The sequence below is a fragment of the Aphidius gifuensis genome, linkage group LG2, assembly GCF_014905175.1.
Source record: "Aphidius gifuensis isolate YNYX2018 linkage group LG2, ASM1490517v1, whole genome shotgun sequence".
In the NCBI taxonomy this organism is placed as follows: domain Eukaryota; kingdom Metazoa; phylum Arthropoda; class Insecta; order Hymenoptera; family Braconidae; genus Aphidius; species Aphidius gifuensis.
Window position 1 is genome coordinate 27,591,553 of NC_057789.1, and position 21,899 is coordinate 27,613,451.

The window sequence follows — 21,899 nt, forward strand, 5'->3', positions numbered from 1 at the left end:
AATTAATTTTTTTTCTTTTAGCTGGTATGAATGTGTCGAAGAAATTCGTATGGAGCATGCAACTTCATACGCTTTTGTTCAAAAATATTTTCCGAAAAAAACTGAAACAGCTGTAGGTCAAAGTTTTAAATTTTTTTTTAATTAACAAAATATTCATTTTAAAAATTTATTTTAATATTCAAAAAATTTACAGGCTTTAAAAATGATTGAACACATACATACTGAAATGGAATCTCAAATTGAAAATTCATACTGGATGGATGATGAGTCAAAAAAACTTGCAATAGAAAAGCTCAATACGATGAAAATATTTGTTGGATTTCCAGATTGGTATAGAAATAAAACAGCTGTTATAAATTCTTACAAAGGGGTATGTTGAATTAAAAATAGTCATAGGGGTCATTACGAATACAAAGTAATAAAAATAAAATACTGTATTTGTTTTTTTATCAGCTGAACATTGGCACAAATTATATTGATAATGTTTTGAGCTTTCAAAGATATTCAACAAGAATTAAACTACAAAAACAAAAAAACGACGATGGACCGTAAGTGTTAATTTATTTTAATAATTCTCTAATGTATTTTTTATTGTTATTCATTATTTATCATATGCCAGATGGGATGTTAGTCCAACCCTTGTTAATGCCATGTACGCTCCGTTTTCAAATGAAATAAGTAAGTTATATTTAAAATTTTTTTTTTAAATCCTTTATTTAAAAAAATTCCTTAATTAAAAATATGGCAATAAATATTTTAGTTGTACCAGCTGCTGATTTTCAACCACCCTTATTCACAACTCAGCTTCCAGAGTAAGATTTTTTTTTTTTTTTTGTTTTTTTTTTTTGTAATTATATACTTTTAACTTTTATATCGAATATGCACATGTGAAAACGTTTATTTATTTTTTTTATTTAGTAACGTTAATTATGGAATGACAGGAGTGGTAATTGGTCACGAAATAGGTCATGCTTTTGATGACACTGGTGAGTAAATTTTTAAAATATTATAATAAAAAAATAATAATATTATTTTATATTTGAAGGTATTCGATATGGAAATGATGGAAATGAGACTAAATTATCAAAAAAAATGATGGAACTTTATTACAAACGTGCAGAATGTTTTCTCGATCAATTTAATGAATACTATGGTGTTACTGAGCCAATATATGAAGGAACAACTCCCGATTTTTTTTACGATGATGTTGTTAGTATTCAAATAAATTTGTCCAACACTATTTTATTAAAAAAAAAAATAAATGAATAAAATAAAAACTTTTCTATTTTTATTTGTCTTCTAACAGGAAATAAGTATGGGTAGAAGAACAAGAGGTGAAAATATTGCTGATACAACTGGACTTCATTCAGTATTTGAAGCATATCGTAAAATGTTAAAAAAAAAATCACAACCTGACATAAAGCTTCCTGGTTTTGAAGGATACACTGATGAACAAATGTTTTTTATTTCATTTGGTGCAGTAAGTGCAAAGTCTTGCTTAATTAAAAAATAATTGGTATTAATTATATAAATTAATTAATCAACAGATGTGGTGTGGTGCAGACAGACCCGAGTATACGAAAAGTGTGCAAAAACGTGATCCTCACAGTCCAAATCGTTTACGTGTTATTGGTGCTGTATCAAATACAAATGATTTTTCAAAAGCATTTAAATGTCCAAAAGGAAGTCCAATGAATCCAGATGACAAGTGTAATATTTGGAAATCATTATCTGATACTAATACAATTGATGACCGACAATTTTCATTTTGGCCACATGGAAAGAAACGTCAAAGCAAGTGGTTACAAAAATGGTAGATGATGATGATGTATCATATCTCTTATATAATCAAAATATATTTACAATAATAACACTGATGCTACAGCATTATCCAAATGATTATAATGATCACTAAATCATGTGCGTGATGGCAAGTGTCTTTAATAAAATACTGTCTATTCTTTATCACTTTTATTTGTTGTATAAATTAATAAAAACATTGGAAAATAAATATATTATATTTAAACAATGAATATATATGTAAGGTCAATTTAAACAATCCAAGTATGTGGTTAAATATAATAAATATATGTCTATAATTTCAATGTTATATGTCGTAATGTAATATCAAAGTTTTCCGCATTTACACCACAAAACTCGAGATGAACGTGTGACATTGAACAGTCGGTTGTAACATTGGATCAAGTTAAGTGTTATTTTTTTCATTCTAGCAATGTATTTTTATAAAATTTTATATAAAATCAATTTTTTAGTAATTATTATTATCAGTAATTTTTATTTGACAATTCAAATTAAACAAAATAATTTATCAAACGTATGTCAAACACGAGAGTGTCAAACATTGGGTAAATATAATGAGAAAATAATTTAATTCAGTTATTTAAAAGTATTTTTCATAGGTGCATTAGTTGTATCGGCAATGAATCGTTCAGTGAATCCATGTGATGATTTTTGGGAGCATACATGTGGAAATTGGATTTCGCAAACACCAATACCACCATTTGCTGCTGTTTGGAATCGTTTTTCATTGCTAACGTTGAAAATGAATGAACGAATACGAGGTACAGTTATTCATACAGTATTTAGTTTTATTATTATATTTTTTTTTCAATTAAAAATATAACAAAAAGAAAAAAAGAACAATAAAATAAATACCACAATTTTTTTTCGTTTTTATTTTGTAATTTCAGATATGTTATTTGAATTTAATATCCATCAACAATAATCAATATTTATATATTTTCTGTGGTTTTAGGAATATTGCAGAGTTACATTAAAAAAAGTGATTTAAATATGTTGAATAAAGCAAAACGTTGGTATCGATCTTGCATAAATACGAGTGAGTGATTGCTGGGTTTTTATTTTAGAGTATTTATAAATAAATATACATAAATGAAAAAAATATATTTATATTTATTGAATATATATTTATAGATGGAATTGAACAAGATGGAATAAGTGGTTTGTTGAGCTATGTCGAGTATGCTGGGGGTTGGCCAATAACAATGGAAAATAATGAATGGTCCGATAAAAATATTTTATGGCAACAGATTGATTTGTATTATGGTAAATTAACTGGTTCATATTCAATGTATTCAGTTGAACCTGGTAAAGACTATGATAATTTACTTCTTTATAAAATACTAGTAAGTTGCTAATAAATCATCATCAAATTGTCAATTAATTTATGATTTATTTAAACAAAAATTCGTTTATTTATTTTAGGTAACAAAAGCTGAATTGCCATTGTCAACAAAACTACCAGCTAAAAGAAGAAAAATTGATGAAAAAGAAAAAAAAGCATATGGAAAGTTAATTAAAAATATTGCTAGAGAATTTGCGGAAGCAAAAGGAGTGAATATCAATGAAAATAATTTACAAAAAGATATTAAAGATATGATTGATTTCGAAGTAAAATTGAGTAAAGTAATTAATTTTTTTTTCATTTGATATTTATTTATTTTTTTCAATATTTATTTGCTTTTAATAATATTATTTATTTTCAGATTGATTTAGGGAATCTTTATAAGACACAAATGGCTGGATTTTCCGATGATTATTATGCTAATTTTTGGGAAAGTGAATCAGCAAATGTGAGTTTTTAATTTTTAATTATGAATATTATAATTATTTATATATTTTTTTGGTTAGATAAATTTTACAGAATGTATCAAAAATATATTTGAGTCTGACAATCAAATAGTTTCACCAAAACAAAGTATTAATATTCATTATGATTATATTTTTGAGTTGGGTAAGCTTTTGAGAATGACATCTGTTCGTACAATTGGTAATATTAATTAAAAATTTTTAATTGAAAATAAAAAAATACGATATTGCTAATTAAATATGCCTTTTTTTTTTGTTCATTTCTTTTTTCAGCAAACTATGTTCACTGGAAGTTCATTAGTGAATTGATGGAATTTACAAATTTAAAAATGAACAATTTTTTATTTGAATATAAAAAAGAAACTTTTGGAGTTAAAATGAATTATCCACGGTATATTTAATCACGAATTTATATTATGTTTGGTTAAAAAATATTGAATCATTAATTTAATTGTTCGATTTTTTTTAAAAGGTGGGAACAATGTGTACGATCACATCCAATGAAACACGCAATAGCTGTTGAATTTGTAAAAAAATATTTTCCTGAACATACTAATAATTCTGTAAGCATTCTAGTTAAATATTTGAGTGTTTTTTAAATATAAATTTACCTGTAAAATATGAATTTCAATTTTCAGGCTAATGAAATGATTAAATCAATAAAACAAGCAATGCAGCAAGAAATAACCGAATCAAATTGGATGACAACAAGTACAAAAGCTTTTGTGAAAACAAAATTGGAAAATATTATAACTTTAATTGGCTATCCAGATTGGTATAAAAATGAAGAACTTTTACAACAAGCTTATGATGAAGTAATTAATTTTTCATTCAATATTTTAATAGATTAAAATTCAAAGAATAATTATTTTTTTTTATAATTTATTTTTAGTTATATGTTTCATCAAATTATTTTGATAATGCTATTAATTTTTTACAATACGCTGTGAAAGGAATTCCTAGAGTTTTGCAATTTGCTGACAAACGTGATTCGTATGTTATTTATTATTTTAGTTCAAAATTTATCCAACTGTTTTTAAAATAATTTTTATTTACAGATGGTATTCTGATCCTCTCACAGTTAACGCATTCTATCGAATATTTTTAAATAATATTAGTGAGTATTAAATTATTAAAATCAACGATGCAAATATATTTTAAAAAATAATTTTTAATACATACAATTTTATAGATTTACCAGCTAGTACATTTCAACCACCATTTTTTACACCAGATGGTTCAGAGTATGTCATTTTTTTGAATTTTTTTTTATAAAAGAAATATGTAATAAATAAAAATAATTATTATTTATTATTTTCTTTTACAGAATAGGAAATTATGCAATGCTTGGGTCAATTACTGCTCATGAATTTTCTCATGCCTTTGATTCTTTAGGTTTTTTTTTTTAATTATAAAAAATTTAAATAATTAAGCTATATTCAATATTGACAAATTGATTAATCGATTTTTTTTTTACAAAGGGATTCAATTTGATGAAAATGGAAGTTATAGACGATTGGCTCCAAAGGTATTAAGTGCTTATTTAAAAAATGCTCAATGTTTTGTCAATCAATATACCAAATACTACAAAACATCTGGATATAAAGTATGTCAATTATTTATTTTTATTTATCGAATTAATAGAAATAATTATTATCAAATAATTTAAAAATTTTCCTTTTCAGTTAGCAAATAGAACTTTGAATGAAAATATTGCTGACAATCAGGGAATTAGAGCAGCATTTTCAGCCTTTGAAAAACTTCCTAATCATAAGGAAAAAATTTTACCAGGTTTAGAAAATTATACAAATGAACAAACATTTTTTATTATGTTTTCAAGTGTAAGTATTTGAAGCAAATTAAAAAATATTTATTAATTAATTATCAATAAAAATGGAAATATTAATTATTAGCTATGGTGTTCAAAAGCAACACCAGAATTTATCGAAAGAAAATCAACAGATGATGAAGAAACTCATAGCGATCCACGTTTACGAGTTATCGGTACATTATCAAATTTTGAAGATTTTTCAAAAGCATTTAATTGTCCAATTGGATCACGAATGAATCCAGTTAAAAAATGTAATGTTTGGCAATCACTTGATGGTAATAAAATATAATTCAATTGAATCGTAAAAAAAATATCAATGAAAATAATTATCGATTACTATTTTATTTGTTTATTTATTTTTTATTATTACTGTGGATGTTTAAAAAATAAAATTCAATTCTCCAGATCAAGTCCAATCACTTGTTTATCAAAGAAAAAATTTACTGAATTTTCGATGGAGTGTAAAGGAATTACTTTCGATAAAACGTAGCTACTCTATATAAATTTTTTTCTTCAATTTTATTTGGTGTACACCAATACGGTTGCACAATGTGCATTGAAACGTTAAATAATTTCCGACAGCTGTACTATTTAGTGAAGCAAGAAAGATGCTTATACTTTCTGATAATATCTCACAACCCAAAAGAATTTTGATCCTTATCCAGTGAGAATAATTCATTTTATTGATAAAGACATTTATAAAATTACCATGTTATATTTAAATTAATCGATAAATAAATTAAATTAACATGATAAAATACCATTTCTTAAAAAACCAAATCAATTGTCACCACCAGTCGAACGAGTTCATTCTAATGATGATACAAAACATCTAACACAAGCAATTCAAGACCTAGTTGATAAGGGTGCTATATCAAGGTGTAAGCCATGTAGAGGCCAGTTTTTGTCCTCTTTTTTCCTGGTTGATAAACCTAATGGTGGCAAAAGGTTTATCCTTAATTTAAAAAAGCTGAACAAATTCATCAAGACATCTCATTTCAAAATGGAAGATATGAAAAGTGTCATTCGTCTAATTTATCCTCAATGCTTAATGGCTACTATAGACTTAAAAGACTCATATTTTTTAATATCAATCCATAAAAAATATTGGAAATTTTTAAGATTTAAATTTCAGAATCAGCTGTACCAGTTCAAGGTCATGCCATTTGGGTTAAGTCCAGCTCCTCAAGTCTTTACTAAACTTCTTAAACCTGTAGCACATAATTTAAGATCTAGAGGTTTCAACTCTATTATTTATTTAGATGATATCTTCATGTGGGGAAAAACGGCAGAAGATTGTCTGTCAAACGTTCACCAAACTCGAGAACTCCTGGAGTCTTTAGGTTTTGTATTAAGCCTTGATAAGTGCCAATTAATTCCAAGTAAACAGGTAAAATTTTTGGGTTTCATGGTTAACTCACAAAAATTTGTCATCCAACTCCCTGATAAGAAAAAGAAAGTTATTTCTATTATGTTGAAAAAATTCTCAAGACTAACTGTATGTCGTATTCGAGAGTTGGCCAAGTTAATTGGTACATTAATTTCAGCTTGTCCAGCAGTTGAATATGGCCCATTATACACCAAAGTCTTTGAACGAGCAAAGGTCTTTGCACTTCAACAAGTCAATGGTGATTTTTCAAGAAAAATGATACTAACCAAACATATATTACCAGATCTTGCTTGGTGGACTGAACAAATACCAAGGACAGAAAGAATAATTCGTAACTCGAAATATAAAATCAAGATATTTTCAGACGCGTCGTTGACAGGTTGGGGAGCAGTTTGTGGTAAAGAAAAAGCTTGTGGCTGGTGGTCAGATGAAGAAAAGGAACTTCATATAAATTATTTAGAAATTAAAGCAGCACTAATGGGGCTTAAATGTTTTGCTCATAATTTAAAAGACTGCCAAATACTGCTACGCATTGACAATACGACAGCTATCGCTTTAATCAATAAAATGGGTAGTGTACAGCGTAAAGGGCTGAACATACAATCACGTAACATTTGGCAGTGGTGTGAAGAAAGACGTTTGTGGGTCTTTGCCACCTATATCACATCCAAAGATAATTTTTTAGCAGATGCTGAATCAAGAAAAGCACCAGAAGAGACTGAATACGAAATTTCAGATGAAGCTTTTCAAGAAATTGAAAAATTATTTGGCCCATTTGATGTTGATCTTTTTGCCTCATATAGAAATAACAAATGTAAAAAGTTTGTGTCTTGGAAAAGAGATCCTGAAGCATGGAAAATTGATGCATTCACAATATCTTGGTCAAAATTATATTTTTATGCTTTCCCACCATTTAGCATCATTAACAAGGTGTTATCAAAAATCAGGGAAAACCAGGCAGAAGGTGTCTTGGTAGTACCATATTGGCCATCTCAATGCTGGTTTCCTATTTTTAAAGAACTGAGCATCGAAGAACCAATACTATTTTCACCAAATGCTAACTTATTAAAATCTTGTTCCAGGCAGTCTCACCCACTACAAAACAGCCTTATCCTGGCTGCCTCGAAATTATCAGGCAGGCATACATAAGGCAAGGGGCACCGGAGTCTTCAATCACCACCATCATAGATTCCATAGCAAAAAGTACATTAAAACAATATGAAGTAACGTGGAAATCCTGGTGGTCATACTGTCAAAACAATAACATTCCAGTCTTTGATGCCACTAAAACAGAAGTATTACAGTATTTATCAGGTCGAGTAGATGAAGTTAAATCATACAGTACCTTGAATACAGCAAGATCAGCATTATCATTCATAGTTGCTGCTGACATTGGTGATGAAAAAATAATAAAACGTTTTTTCAAAGGTATTGATATAATAAAACCACCAAGACCCAAGTATGACAACATCTGGAATCCAAAAAAGGTGCTAAACTTGTTAGCACAGTGGTATCCCAACAACGAGCTAACCTTAGACAAATTAACTAAAAAAGTTGCAACACTCTTAACACTAACAACAGGCCAGAGAATCCAAACAATTTCAAAAATTAAAACAGAAAATATTTCAATCATAACCAATAACACCATACATATTACCATTCTTGACAGATTAAAAACAACATCCAGAAGTAATCCTAACCCAACATTAGTGTTGCCTTTATTTACAGAACAACCAAAACTATGTGTTAATTCAGCCTTGTTGGAATATATAAATAAGACCAAAGATCTTAGATCAAATTCAACCTTATTTATTATATGCCGAAAGCCTTATCATTCAGCCACTAAACAGACGATAAGCAACTGGGTAAAAGCAACAATGAAAGAAAGTGGTATTGACACCACTGTGTTTGGCACACACAGCACTCGTCATGCATCTACATCAGCTGCATACCGCAGTGGTACAAGGCTGGAGACTATTAAGAAATCTGCTGGTTGGACTGAAGAATCCCAAATATTTGCCAAATTTTATAACTTGCCAATGTTAGAACCTAAAGAAAATTTAGTGTCAGCCATACTAAAATTATCATAAAAATTAAGATTATGTTAAATAAAACCTATAATACTAACCAGTAAAATGTAATTTCCTTATCTTTGATACTGAATAAATTTAGTATTTTTTATAAAATTATTAATTAACATTAAACAATGAAATAGTTTAATTATTTTATTAGATATAAATTAACAGAATTATATATAGTATCAAATCACGATACTTTAAACAACTACCATTGATCTGGAGGACGAGACTACGAAATATAATTACCTGATCAAACGAGCCGCCGAAGGCGGCGAAGTTTGATCTCAATTATATGAGTATAGTCTCGTCCGAACAGATCAAACCCACCCGATAATAATTATGAATTGAAATTAATACATTATTAATTCATTGAAGTAAACATGATAGCTGGCTATGCCAGGTTATAATAACAAAATAGTTATTGATCAACATATTGACATTTAGACCAAAATCATAATAACAGTTTTGGTCATAGACTATTTAGTTCTTACATAGACTATATTCCCACCCTACGTGATTTGAGAGAACGTATAGATTGGAAAGTAATGAAGAACGACAGGGATGTCGCCAGAGGGCATAAGTGGTATAGGCCCTATAGGGAATATTGATTCTAAAAAGATTAAAAAATCCATATAGGGATTTTATTTTATGAATATAAAAATCTGTGGACCTCATAGTAACTAACGTAACTACCATTGATCTGTTCGGACGAGACTATACTCATATAATTGAGATCAAACTTCGCCGCCTTCGGCGGCTCGTTTGATCAGGTAATTATATATACATAACAGTCGCTCCAGTAACGAACAAATTGGAGAGAGGTTTGTGAACAAATTGAGCCGCTGGCGCCCAAATGTAAAATCATTCGAACAGTATAACATTCATGCGGGACGATCTGACGCGGTTACATCACGAAAAAAATAATAATGCAGATAAAAAAAAAAAAAAGAAGCTACACAATGGTTTGGAGTATATGTGTACATTCAATACTCAACAGAGAAACAGTATGACTATCGACAACGTTCGCCTCGGGAACTATTCGTATGCAACAGTTTTCGACATACTCGATGGTACCGCCCATTGGGAATTAGTGTTGCTATGGCAAATGAACAATACCAAAAATTGCAGGGTACAATTTTGGGTCAAGCAATCTAATTTTTTTTTTTTTTTTTTACTATTATCTATTCACCCTTTTCTCTTTTACTCTCCTCTTCGCTCAGTATTACGATTTTCTATATCAACACTACCCTGACCTTTTATTTTTCAAAAAAAAAAATATCTCAATTCGTTTGGCTGTCCCTGAACGCATCGTGCAGGCTATTATCTGTATCGAGTGTAGCTAGTTTTTCATTCGTTGATATAAAAAATATATGCAATTCGGGATGAAGTGATGAATAAGGGGAGAATGGTGACAAGAGAGAAAGAGAGTTAGCTTGAAAGGCATATATACATTGAATAAACTATATGCACAAATCAACAGAATCAACAAGGATGACCCGAGCGTGCCAATCAATTTTGACACTGGCACAACAAAATTTAACTGACGATATACTATGACTTCATAAGAGGCAAATGAATATACTGTATCAACGGATTTATTTGAAATTTAATTTGGATCCAGTGATACACAGTTCGTTATCAATTTTTGAATTTTTCTATAAATATTTTTATTTGGCAAATAAAAGAAAAAAGTGGATAGCTTTTTATATTTGATGAAATAAATAATATTGATGACGTAAAACAAATAAATATTAACTAGAAAACGTAAAAATAAATTATCTATAAATTTATTTAAAATTATTTACTAGGAGATTATTTATTTTGAGATGATTTAATCGAAAAATTTATATTTATTTTGATTATTGTATAGAGTCCTGATACCATAAAAATATTAAATGATAAAAATATTAAATCGTTGGATTAAAAAATATAAATTGAGATGATTAATGTGTATATTTATTCAATTTAAAAAATTAATGGAAGAAAAAATGGGTTATAAAAAAAAATAAGTAGAATAGGCAAATATTTCGTCAGACTAAAAGAAATTCAAAGGAATATAATTTATATTTTTTTATCCATCAAATGGTTGAATGTATATATATAAAATTTACGGTATATATGCAACTTTGAAAAAGCATCTCATCACGGCAACACTAAAATTCATTTAAAGAACGAAATTGGACTTGACGTCAGCATAAAAATGAAGAGGTTCAAAAGCCAACGTTGAAAAAGCTCTTATATGCTTATATATAACGAAGTGCCTTTGACTATTTTACAAAGCGTCGTAAAAATTCAAGAAATTTATATATTATTAGTACTAAAAATTTTAAATTTTCATAATCTTTTGAGACAATTATTGTCACTCCTCAAAACGTAATATAATATTTATTTTTTTATTTTTTATATGACATTAAAATTTGATTATAATTTAATAATATTAAATAATATAATTAATTAAAAAATAAATCCATCAAATAATCTAAAAAATATTTAGTAAATGAAATGTAATAATATATGATTTTATACGGCAATTATGGAATTAACTAAAAATATTACTGGAAAAAGAAATCAATGACAATATATAGTATAGCAATAAAATAAACGTACAATTTTCAATTTACACGCAAATGACATTATCGATATTGGCATTATACACAATAAAACAAAAGTAAAATATTGCGTGTCAAATGATTTTTATCTATGTTATATTACCACAACTGTTAACAAGTAGTTAAAAATATATTCAATGATGAAAAACATGCAAACAGAATATATACATATAAAACCGTGACCCAAATATATTATACAACAATTGATTGTAAATATTTTTCTTTTGTTTAAGAACTTTTTTTCATTTAATCAAAAATAAAATAGCATATTTTTAAAGATTTAATTAATTAGTATTATCTAGTAATTAGCCAATGTAAAAAAAAAAAATCTCATTGCTTATTCAAAAGAAAAAAGTCGATTGCATAACTCAAAGAATATTTGAAAAATTAATCTCAACTTATATAAATATTCATGGAATTATAAAAAAATTAAAGTACAAAAAGTCAATTGAAATTATTTTAAATATTTATAGAATTATCGATGTGATTTTAAATAAATAATAATAAAAAAATTGAAAAAAAATTAAAAATTACATATACAAAGATGAAATAATAAGGTAAATAAATATCAAAAAAATTCAATGCGGTAAAACAAAGAATCAGACAGTATTTCTGTCGACCTCCAACTTTCTTTCATACGTATATATAGTAATGTAGCCATATTACAAGAAACAACTTTTTACAAGGTTCTCTCGTTAATATTGACTACAACCCCTTATTACCAGACCCTTTGGACTTTTTTTTATTTTCTTTGCTCCTTTTTAATCTCAAAAAACCGGGTGCATGTTGAACCAACCAACCAAAAAAAAAAAAAGGAAAATAAATAAAAAACAAAAAAGGGAGAGGATATAAAAAAAATAAAAAATAAATGATGACGTGATGAGAAACCAGGCGCACGGTAGTTTTCATTAAATTGCTAATGATTATATGACACGATTTAAGAATTGTGAGACGTGATGAGAACGGATGAACCACACGTACCCACATATACACACACACAATTATATATATATATATATATATATTTAACAGGCATTGGCAATTATTTATGCCGATGCAGATTTTCTTGCACGATTTTAAAAGACTATGTGTGGTCTTACATTTATTCTCTTCTGATACAAGTCATAAAACATTGAATAATGATTTATAATATCTCCAGGTATATTAGTATTTTATTTTTTAAAACAATTAAAAAAAAAAAAATTATATATAAAAGTTTATGGATATAATTTTCAAAGTATTTAATAAATTGTAATTAAAGAACTGTGTATAAAAATTTATATTAGAATATTGAAAAAAAAATTTATAAAGAATTCAATAAAATAAAAAAAGACTGGAATTTAATTATATAAAAATTGTCATTTCCTTTATTAGTAAGATATATTAAAAAAAAAAAAAAAAAAAAAAACTCTTGGCGATGTGTTTCATTTTGAATTGTAAAAAAAAAAAAAAATCAGCAAATCGTTTTCGCTCATGCTGACGCCATTGCCACCGGCGACTATTCGAAGCTTTTAAGAGCTTCTTGAAGAAGCTTCCGTTGATGGTGGTAGTCAAGGGTTTAGTTTGATACAAACGGGACACATAGAAACGTGCGGTGAACCCGGACTACAAGGAAAAGCATCGAGCTACCTTCTCACCAACAGGCAAACATGCTTTTTTACAAGCTTTTTCCAGAATCTAGTCACGTTTTACCCGTTCCCTTTTTTTTTTTTTTTTATACAACACTCGCTTTTTCTCTATTTTCTTTTTTATTTATTTTGTTGTTGTTATTTTATTTTATTTTTTATTTTTATTATTATATACATATATATTTGATTTTTTTTTTACTCAAGAAAACTTCCGTTTTTCTCAATTTCTTGCAGATATTTTAAGGTTTTGTTTGGTGCTAACAAATTCGATTATAGAATTTTTTTTATTCGGGCTTTTTTTCTCTACTGTTTTATTTTTAACCGCGAGCAATTATTAATTTTTTTTTTTAATTTTATCGTTAAACAATAAGAACGCTATAACATAATTTATTATTGATTTAATTTTGTTTTTTTTTTTTTAATTTGAAAAGGAAACTATATATAGATTATATAAATTTTTATGTACATACGTGGCAGGAAGGATTTATTTTGAATTTTCGCTTGCAAGTCCAATTTTAAAACTCACCTGAAACAGATAAATAAAAAATGGTTAGTTATATATGTTATGAATGCATACAAATTTAAAAAAAAAAATTATTCAAGTAAGGATTTTAGAAACAAGAAAAATACGTCAATTCAAGTTAAAACTCATTCAGGTTGATAAAGATAAAACGACTCGTAGGTGTAAAGTGGAACGAAGCGTTATGTGCTAGAGGCATTTGTCGATAAGAACGTGCACTCGACTTTACTAGCAGTTTCAAAGCCATGTGTTATATAGTCAGACATACAAACCAACCAGTACATCCGTCCATTTACAAAAGGTATTTTGCCTCTAGCAAAATTTCCACTTTAGTTTGCATCATGTAAACGAGATATATAATAAATTTACAAATATCCACTACCAACTAGAGTTGAATATAATAATAAATCTTGTATTTAAGAAAACATTTCATTATCAAATGATAAATATATAATTCAGTCCAGAAGCTCAAATTAATTTTATATTTCAACTATCTATTTTTTTTTTTACAGTTAATAATAATAATCTCAAATATACATAACTTAATTAGTATAAATATATAAATTATCAACGTGTTGAGAAAAATACACTGTTAATAATTATCAATTTTTAAAATAATAATTCAAGGAAAAAATTTGTAAACGAATACAGAAATAATTCACTGTCATAATTTTCTTAAAAATATTACCTCAAAGATTATGAGAAAAAATAAATATGTATATAAAATTTATGGTGGGAAAAAAAAAGAGGAAAAAAAAAATTAGAAAAGTTTTTTTTTTACAAGTGTGCTCGTTATTTTTTTCACATACTTAAAAATTTATAAAAAAAAATTATATAGTTGTACTTGAATATATACTTGATGATTGTCGTTATGAATATGAAAAAAATAATAAATAAATAAATAATATTGTGATGAGTATGTTGATGACAAAAATGACATATAGAGTTAGAAGTTTTGTATGTGACCCAGTGAGAAACGTGAGAAATTCTCGCCCTCGTTAGATATGTCAACTGATGGTGGTCAGTTTACTTGCTTTACAATCTTTCTTGGCATCTTGTTACCTGTCTACATGACAAGATGATTTTTTACCGTGTATTTTCTCCAAGTACGCATCTATATATATTTATTTACGAAAAAGGAAATGAGCTATTACGCTTGTCGTTGCCTGTCGTGAACACACAAACTGTCAGTATAAATGGCAATTAGTTATTTCTTAATTGAATTACGAGTATCAAAATACGTTAGCTGAATTCAAATTAAGCATAAACTATTTATTTGTTATGTAGAGTTATATTATTTCCGTATAAATATATCAAATTAAAATACTTGTTATTTGTCGTAATTTAATTTTTTTTTATTTTTCAAATAATAATTAACATTTCACGTCGTATATATTTCTATTGTTTTTATTATTTTTCAATCAATGATAAATTCTTTTTAAAAATTAGCTAATTAAATTTTGCAATGTTATTTAATTATCGGTGTTAAAGAAAAATAAATAATTACATAAAAAAGAAAATGAAAAATAATAGTAATGATACAAAAAGTATAGTAGAATAGCAAGAAAGAAAATAAATTGTTAAATTTCTCTGAACAGTAATGAGGAAAAGTGTGATCATGAGAGTTCATGTAATACAAAAAAAAAAAAGAATAGTAAAAAAAATAAAATATCTAAAAAATGAACAGCACCAGAGTAGGGGGTCAAGTAAAGAGCATTAATGCGCGTTCCGCACTTACGTTGTACGTGATTCAACTGGCTCCACTCCAGAAATCAATGCGAGGCAAAATGCTACCATTAAACACGGGGGACACGTCCTAACGACCTGGCAATCGAGTCTCGGAAAAGAGGAGAGAAGAATAAAAACAAAACAAAAAATAAAATAATGTAATGTAAAAAAGAAATAGAAGAAAAAAAAAATATATAAATAAAAAAAATAAAAAGGGAAATAACGAAGAAATAAACGATACTGTTAATGTAGACAGGATTTGCCTCTGTCGGCATAAATGGAACATGCTCATGAGTGCTGAAGTATAATCCAAAGCTGTCGGACACTGGGCAAACTAACATCCGGTGTTTACGATACGGGGGCGTGATTAAAAGGAGGTGGTTGTTAGATCACAATCTTGTGGCACCAGTGAGCAGCACCGATTTATCGCTGGATTGATTAATGACACGACCAAACGTATACACACAAGATCGTTACTTTATAACATTTTACAATTTAAAATGTTGCATATATTTTTTTATCAATATATACACTTTGAATACATTAATTAATTAATTTTTTATTATTATAATTAACTGTGTTGTTAATCAATATTTGAATCCGTAAAATAAAAAAATATTATTATATAGTTTATAAAAAATTTGTAAAAATAAAATAATTTAAAGTATCAATGATAAATGGATTAAAAAAAAAAAAATAAATACAGTGGTATGATATATATTTCAACATATCATATTCCTGCCTCAAAATACACACGAAAATATATCGATAATCTGTATCAATGATATTTTCTCACTACATAGTGGTACAAAAAAAAAAAAAAATAAAAAAATTCACATGAATTATAAATCCCAATGGAGGGAATGAATTTTTTTTTTTTTTTTAATTTTTCATTTCTTTATTTATTTGTGTAATTCATAGATATGCATCAACCTGTCGATTCAGACCGTTTCATATTGTTAAGTGATTTATTAGCACAGTTGACAGGACTGTTATATATCTTAAAAAAAAAAAATAAAAAATAAAAAAGTAAATTTATATGAATAAAAATACATTCATCATATAAAAGTCAAAAGCTCTAATCAATTTTTATAATTTATATTGAACTAAAATATATATTTGATAATTTTCATAGAAAATTCAATTAACATGTTTGTATAATTTATTTTGATATGTAATTTTGTTTTTTAAAAATGTCAAAAAATATATATTTTAATTGATAACGATTTATTTTGTTGGCTATCCTGTTTTGCAATTTGATAATAGAAGAATACACGGACAAGAGAAAATACATGTATACATAAAGTTAATATCATACCACTTAGCCAAGTTTGTCATTGGGTGTATAACCAGTTTTCACGAGTGCTTTCAAAGTCCACCACAAACTAATTTCAACGACACTACAGTTCATATTGTATATAGTTACTATTTCTCAAAACTTGATGTATACCATCAGTGTCGGTATTACAGTGACATAAAGTTCATCATATACTAAAATTCAACTGAATTGAATGGCTTTTTAGTGACAGCTTGATATGTTCAGTAATCCGTTACAAACCATCGGTCATGCTTAACTTGAAAACTTGACTGAAATTTTCAACTATCGATTTGGCTTTGAAACTACGACAAGCATTGGTACATGCTTTTTTTTTTTTAAATAAAAAAAACTAGAAGCTGTATTATCGATTTAATATTAATGCAAATCTGTTTTTTAATTTTTTTTTTTTCTTGTGATCGAATCAAGTCAAAATTTAATTAAATAAAATAAATTTCAATTTATATTCATACCGACTTGGATATATATACGTATGTATATTAATCTCTACCAAAGATCTTAAAGAATTTGTTATTATAATATTGTTTTTTATTTTTTAATAATATGTTGACTACATCTGTATAATGATATGATGAATTAACGTAAATTTTAAGATTAATAAATGCAGTTAAGCAAAGTGGCTAGATACAGATAAGATATAGAATTGGATAAATTTTGTAATATACGTATATCAAAGTATAGGCAAGTTGAGTCAAGTGAAATAATAAATTTAAAAGTGGCACTTGAAGGCGGAGAATATAACATAGTAGTACACGTGACGATCGTGCAGTGCAACATATCAACTGCCACATTTCCAAGCTGAGAAGTGCACGCAGAAAAAAATAAATAAAAAAAAAAGATCAAAAGCAGATGAAAAATAAGAAAATAAGGCAAATGGCGGTATCATCTCTCCACGTGCGGTCTTTAAACCAAGCTATATAGCCATTAATAATTAGAGACACTCGTGTGGCTAGTTTTTATTCAGGTGCACTATTTATTGCTGCATAATGATTATTTATTAATATCACTTCTATCAACGGTATTGCTCAGTGAATTCGTTGCGGTGTTCTTTTGTATAATTTACAAAAAAAAAATAAAATGTGCAACGGGTGTAATTCTAGCTACTTCAAATGGATTATAATATTTGGTGATAAAATCCATATATATTCTATATTTTTTACGACAAATTTATCTACGATTAAATACAACACAAATAATATTTTGTTCCATTGAATTTACGCAATATAAATTAAGATTTATAATATATAAATTTAATGTGTTTTGATAGTTGAAAGAAAAATTTATCTTTAAGATGAAAAAAAAAATAAAAGATTCATGTATAAAGCTTCTGAACTTAAGCTTGCAAAATATTATGTATATATAGTTGGGGACTTCATATATTATAGCGATTTAAAGGACTAACCGTAACGTAATGAATTACATAAAATAGATCCTAGGGTTTTGCACAGTTTCATAGTGACCAAGGGACAGCAGGAATTATGCAATGTCAGAATGGCTCTATGAAATGTAACCAGTGCAATATATATATATCCGTTTGCCGGTCCTAAAATATTAATTAATCATCATAAAATAAACCGACATATATTATAACTATATTTTGTATATTCTATATACCTCATGCAATATGTTGTCTTGTGAATCTTTCAAGCAAGGGCAAGGCCATCGACTATTATTATTTTATTTTTAATATAAAAATTATATACTTGAAATTTTACTTATTAATAACATTAAAGAAACCGATCATCAATGTGGCCTGACAAGTTTTTTTTTTTTTACTTTTATATTTCGATTTTATCTTATTTAGCAAACACCTTGCCGACAACATGCTTTCGACACCACTTTGTTTATTCTGTGCCATCAAAAAGTTGGATCTTTTTAGCGGTGTATTACAAACATTTTATTTTGCATGGTTAATTCTATTGAACACTACCGATATGCAAATTCTTCTTCTTTCTGTATTACGATAAAGAAAATGATATTCACATCAAAGAGTGAAATACTATATTAGTAGTTTATAAATAAGCTTATTTCAATTCTAAAATATAGTTAATAGCAGTGCATGATAATATCATTTTTAAATGATAAATGTTCAAGTATTAAATAATTGTACTGAAAACAATTAAAATTCTATGGCAATTAAAAGGTTCACAAGTTAAATTTATCAATCACTATTGTTGTGAAGTAAATAGAAAGCAAAAAGAGAAAAAAAATAAAAAAAATGAACCAAGTAAATTTTCATTGCTTTTAACAAAGTCTGGCCTTTGTAAATTCACGTCCTTGTTATCACCTCCATTTGGAAGAGAATTCTCTTGTCGCAAATAAGGTTGTCACAACGCCTCAGGTATTTAATCCAGTGGCGTTGTCACGGCTGTGCATTGTTCATGTGTTCATGAGGCGTCTCCATGAGATGCCCGGACACAGTGTTGGAACACTATCGTCTTTGTCACTGGCCATTTCCATTGTTCTATTTGCCATTTAATTACACCATAAATGGCCATACTATATGCACTTCAATGTATCAAATTTACGTGTTAGTAAGTCAGTATTATCAAGTTTTATAATTACTTTTTTTTTTTTTTTTGTTGATAAATGTTTAGTTACTTTTACAAAATAAAAATGAAAAATAAAAAAATTGTCAAGTTTTGCTTATTGACATACTTGGACAATTGTCATCATGCTATAATAATAATAATAATAATAATAATAATAATAATAATAATAATAATAATAATAATAATAATAATAATAATAATAGTATTGATGATGTTGTCACCACAATGCTATTCAATATTGAGAGGTTATTAGCATAACAATAGTGATTTTCAAGAAGCCATCAGATAGCTGACTATGTTATTGCTGATAATCTATTTAATGTATAACAAATCCAACGACAATGACTTTCATTATTCATCGAAAATACGAAGCTTGAATTTCTAGTATATGTATACACCTATATGCCCATTTGATTGAAGCTTGAAGACACTATGTTTGGACATTATCTGCAGTTGAAAGCACATTTAATCAACTATTGTGTGTTGAATATCCTGTGAATTTGAGGTTACGTGAATATAGATAAGGGCTAGAGAAATCATTGAACGTTACTCTATTGCTTGGTGTTTTGTCTGAGATTTCTCTTTCAAGCATTCTTGATTCTCTTGTATTCCATTTCTCTATACCACAGCTCAAAGTTCATCATTCAGAGTTAAAAGATGCCTTCGACATTGATTAAAGAAGAAGAACTTTACTTAAACACAATACAAAACAAGACCTAAATTCCAGAGATGTCTATTCAATTAAAAATTGCAATAATGCAGTATATCATCGATGCTCAAACATATTTCGTATATAATATATATTGAGCTACACGAATAGATGTTCAAATTGATTGCTTCTATATATATATTTTATTGTGTTACAAAAGAAAAAAAAACACAAAAAACCTAGGCAAAAGAAGGGTCAGAAGAAACTGAGTAATATTCAGCAAGAACCGATACTGGATCCACAAAAACAAAAAAAAAAAAAAACAAACAGAGAGAGAGAAAAACAAAGAGAGGGTATACGACCTGTGCAACTGGCAGACATGAGCATCGCTTGAATGTTGTCGTCATGTTTCATGCCAGGTACACACTCGTTGAACAATTAAATGTAGCAAAAGTAGTGGAACAATTTTGTGATTATATATTTTATTAATGATCAACTGTTCAAAAGGAGAAAACAATTACAATTTTTTCTATTGAATTATATAGATGAATGTGAGTGATAAATTTTGTGTAAAAAATTGTCGTATCAATATATAAAAACGAGGAACATTATAAGTCAATCGCTGTAATAAGCTCTATGGATATCTTTGGTGTCATATGGTTGATAGCCTGTGAAGAAGATATGGCTTTAGACACTCATACATAAATGAAATATATATGTGTGTGAGTGTTTCTTGTGAGATAGATATACGGAAATTATCTAGGGAATAGGATGCTGCAAAACTATGTCTGTTAAATCCATTAGAATAAGTTTTGAATTCACGGTTTCTCAACGATTAACGTCACTCAAGTATGATGAGAAGGGTACAAGTGATCCTTGTTGGTATTAGACATATTTCTGGTAAATGTGAGCTTATAATCTTTATCATAGGTTCAGACAATGTGACTATATTTCAGCATCCGTTCATATGATATTATAATGTTAAATCTACCACTTTATCATCATTTTCCAGACTGAATATGAAATATTGAAGTTATTAAATAGGCAAAAGATCCAGATGGTGATGATCTAGAATAATATGAACTCTTTAATATCATAGATTCTTCGTGTTATACATATATTAATTGAAGACGCAGATTATAATCAAATTTTTTGCATAAAAAAATAATTTATGATACATTTATTTATCTATTCAACTAGAACAGATTAATGCTGGTGGAAGAATTACTCACGAAACGAATGAGTAAACTAAAAAAAATGTATAAAAAAAGAATAAAAAAAAAAGAACCGAAAAAAAGGTAGTTGTATTTGTTGGGCTTGAGGCACAAAAGTATATACACAAACATTACTAATGACCAGAAAGACTACATTTGACCGTTGTTAGTATTTTTGTTTGTGAAAACAAAAAAAAAAAAAAAAAATGGTCTTAGTTATTTATTTTTCCTTAATTTTGTATCTTTTTTATTTATTTATTTATTTATTTTTTTTTGGAACAACCACAAGAACATATTTGTGTCATGAAGCATTGTTCTTACCCACGCGAACCACTTCCTTCTCTTTTGCGCGCATTTACCATTATTGTGGCTAAACACATGTTCAATTTCCTTGTACGTTCGGGAATACAATTTATTTATATACATATAAAAAAAAGTTAACATAAAAGTAGAGTAGTTTGGCGCGTCACATCGATCATCCTCATTAAAAGAAGAACTTCGACCTTAACGTACAACGTTATTCCATAGGCTTCCGGTAATAGACGCGACCTAGAAAGCTGAATCGTGGATCCAACATTCATTTTAGTGTCACGTATTCGCTATTATAAACTGTATGGATCAAAAGATCAAGATGGATATGGACATGCATGATATCGATTAATTATATCAAATCCATTCTGTCAAATTTTTTTTTTTCCTTATTGTTTATGGTATTTGTGTCGTACTTGTTAACT

The 21,899-nt window shown here is 27.5% G+C and overlaps 1 protein-coding gene across 6 annotated transcripts in view; it reads right to left on the reverse strand.

Moving 5' to 3' along the window:
- Positions 1 to 21,899, reverse strand: part of LOC122850019 (CCR4-NOT transcription complex subunit 6-like) — a 208,892-nt gene that overhangs the window by 25,803 nt on the left and 161,190 nt on the right. Inside the window, exon 1 of one of the 6 annotated variants that reach the window (XM_044148973.1) lies at positions 13,637 to 13,687. The exons of the other annotated variants lie outside the window; for them this stretch is intronic. The gene's annotated coding sequence lies outside the window, so the exon portion shown is untranslated. Of the gene's footprint in view, positions 1 to 13,636; positions 13,688 to 21,899 lie in introns of those variants that run through there. 6 annotated transcript variants of the gene reach the window in all.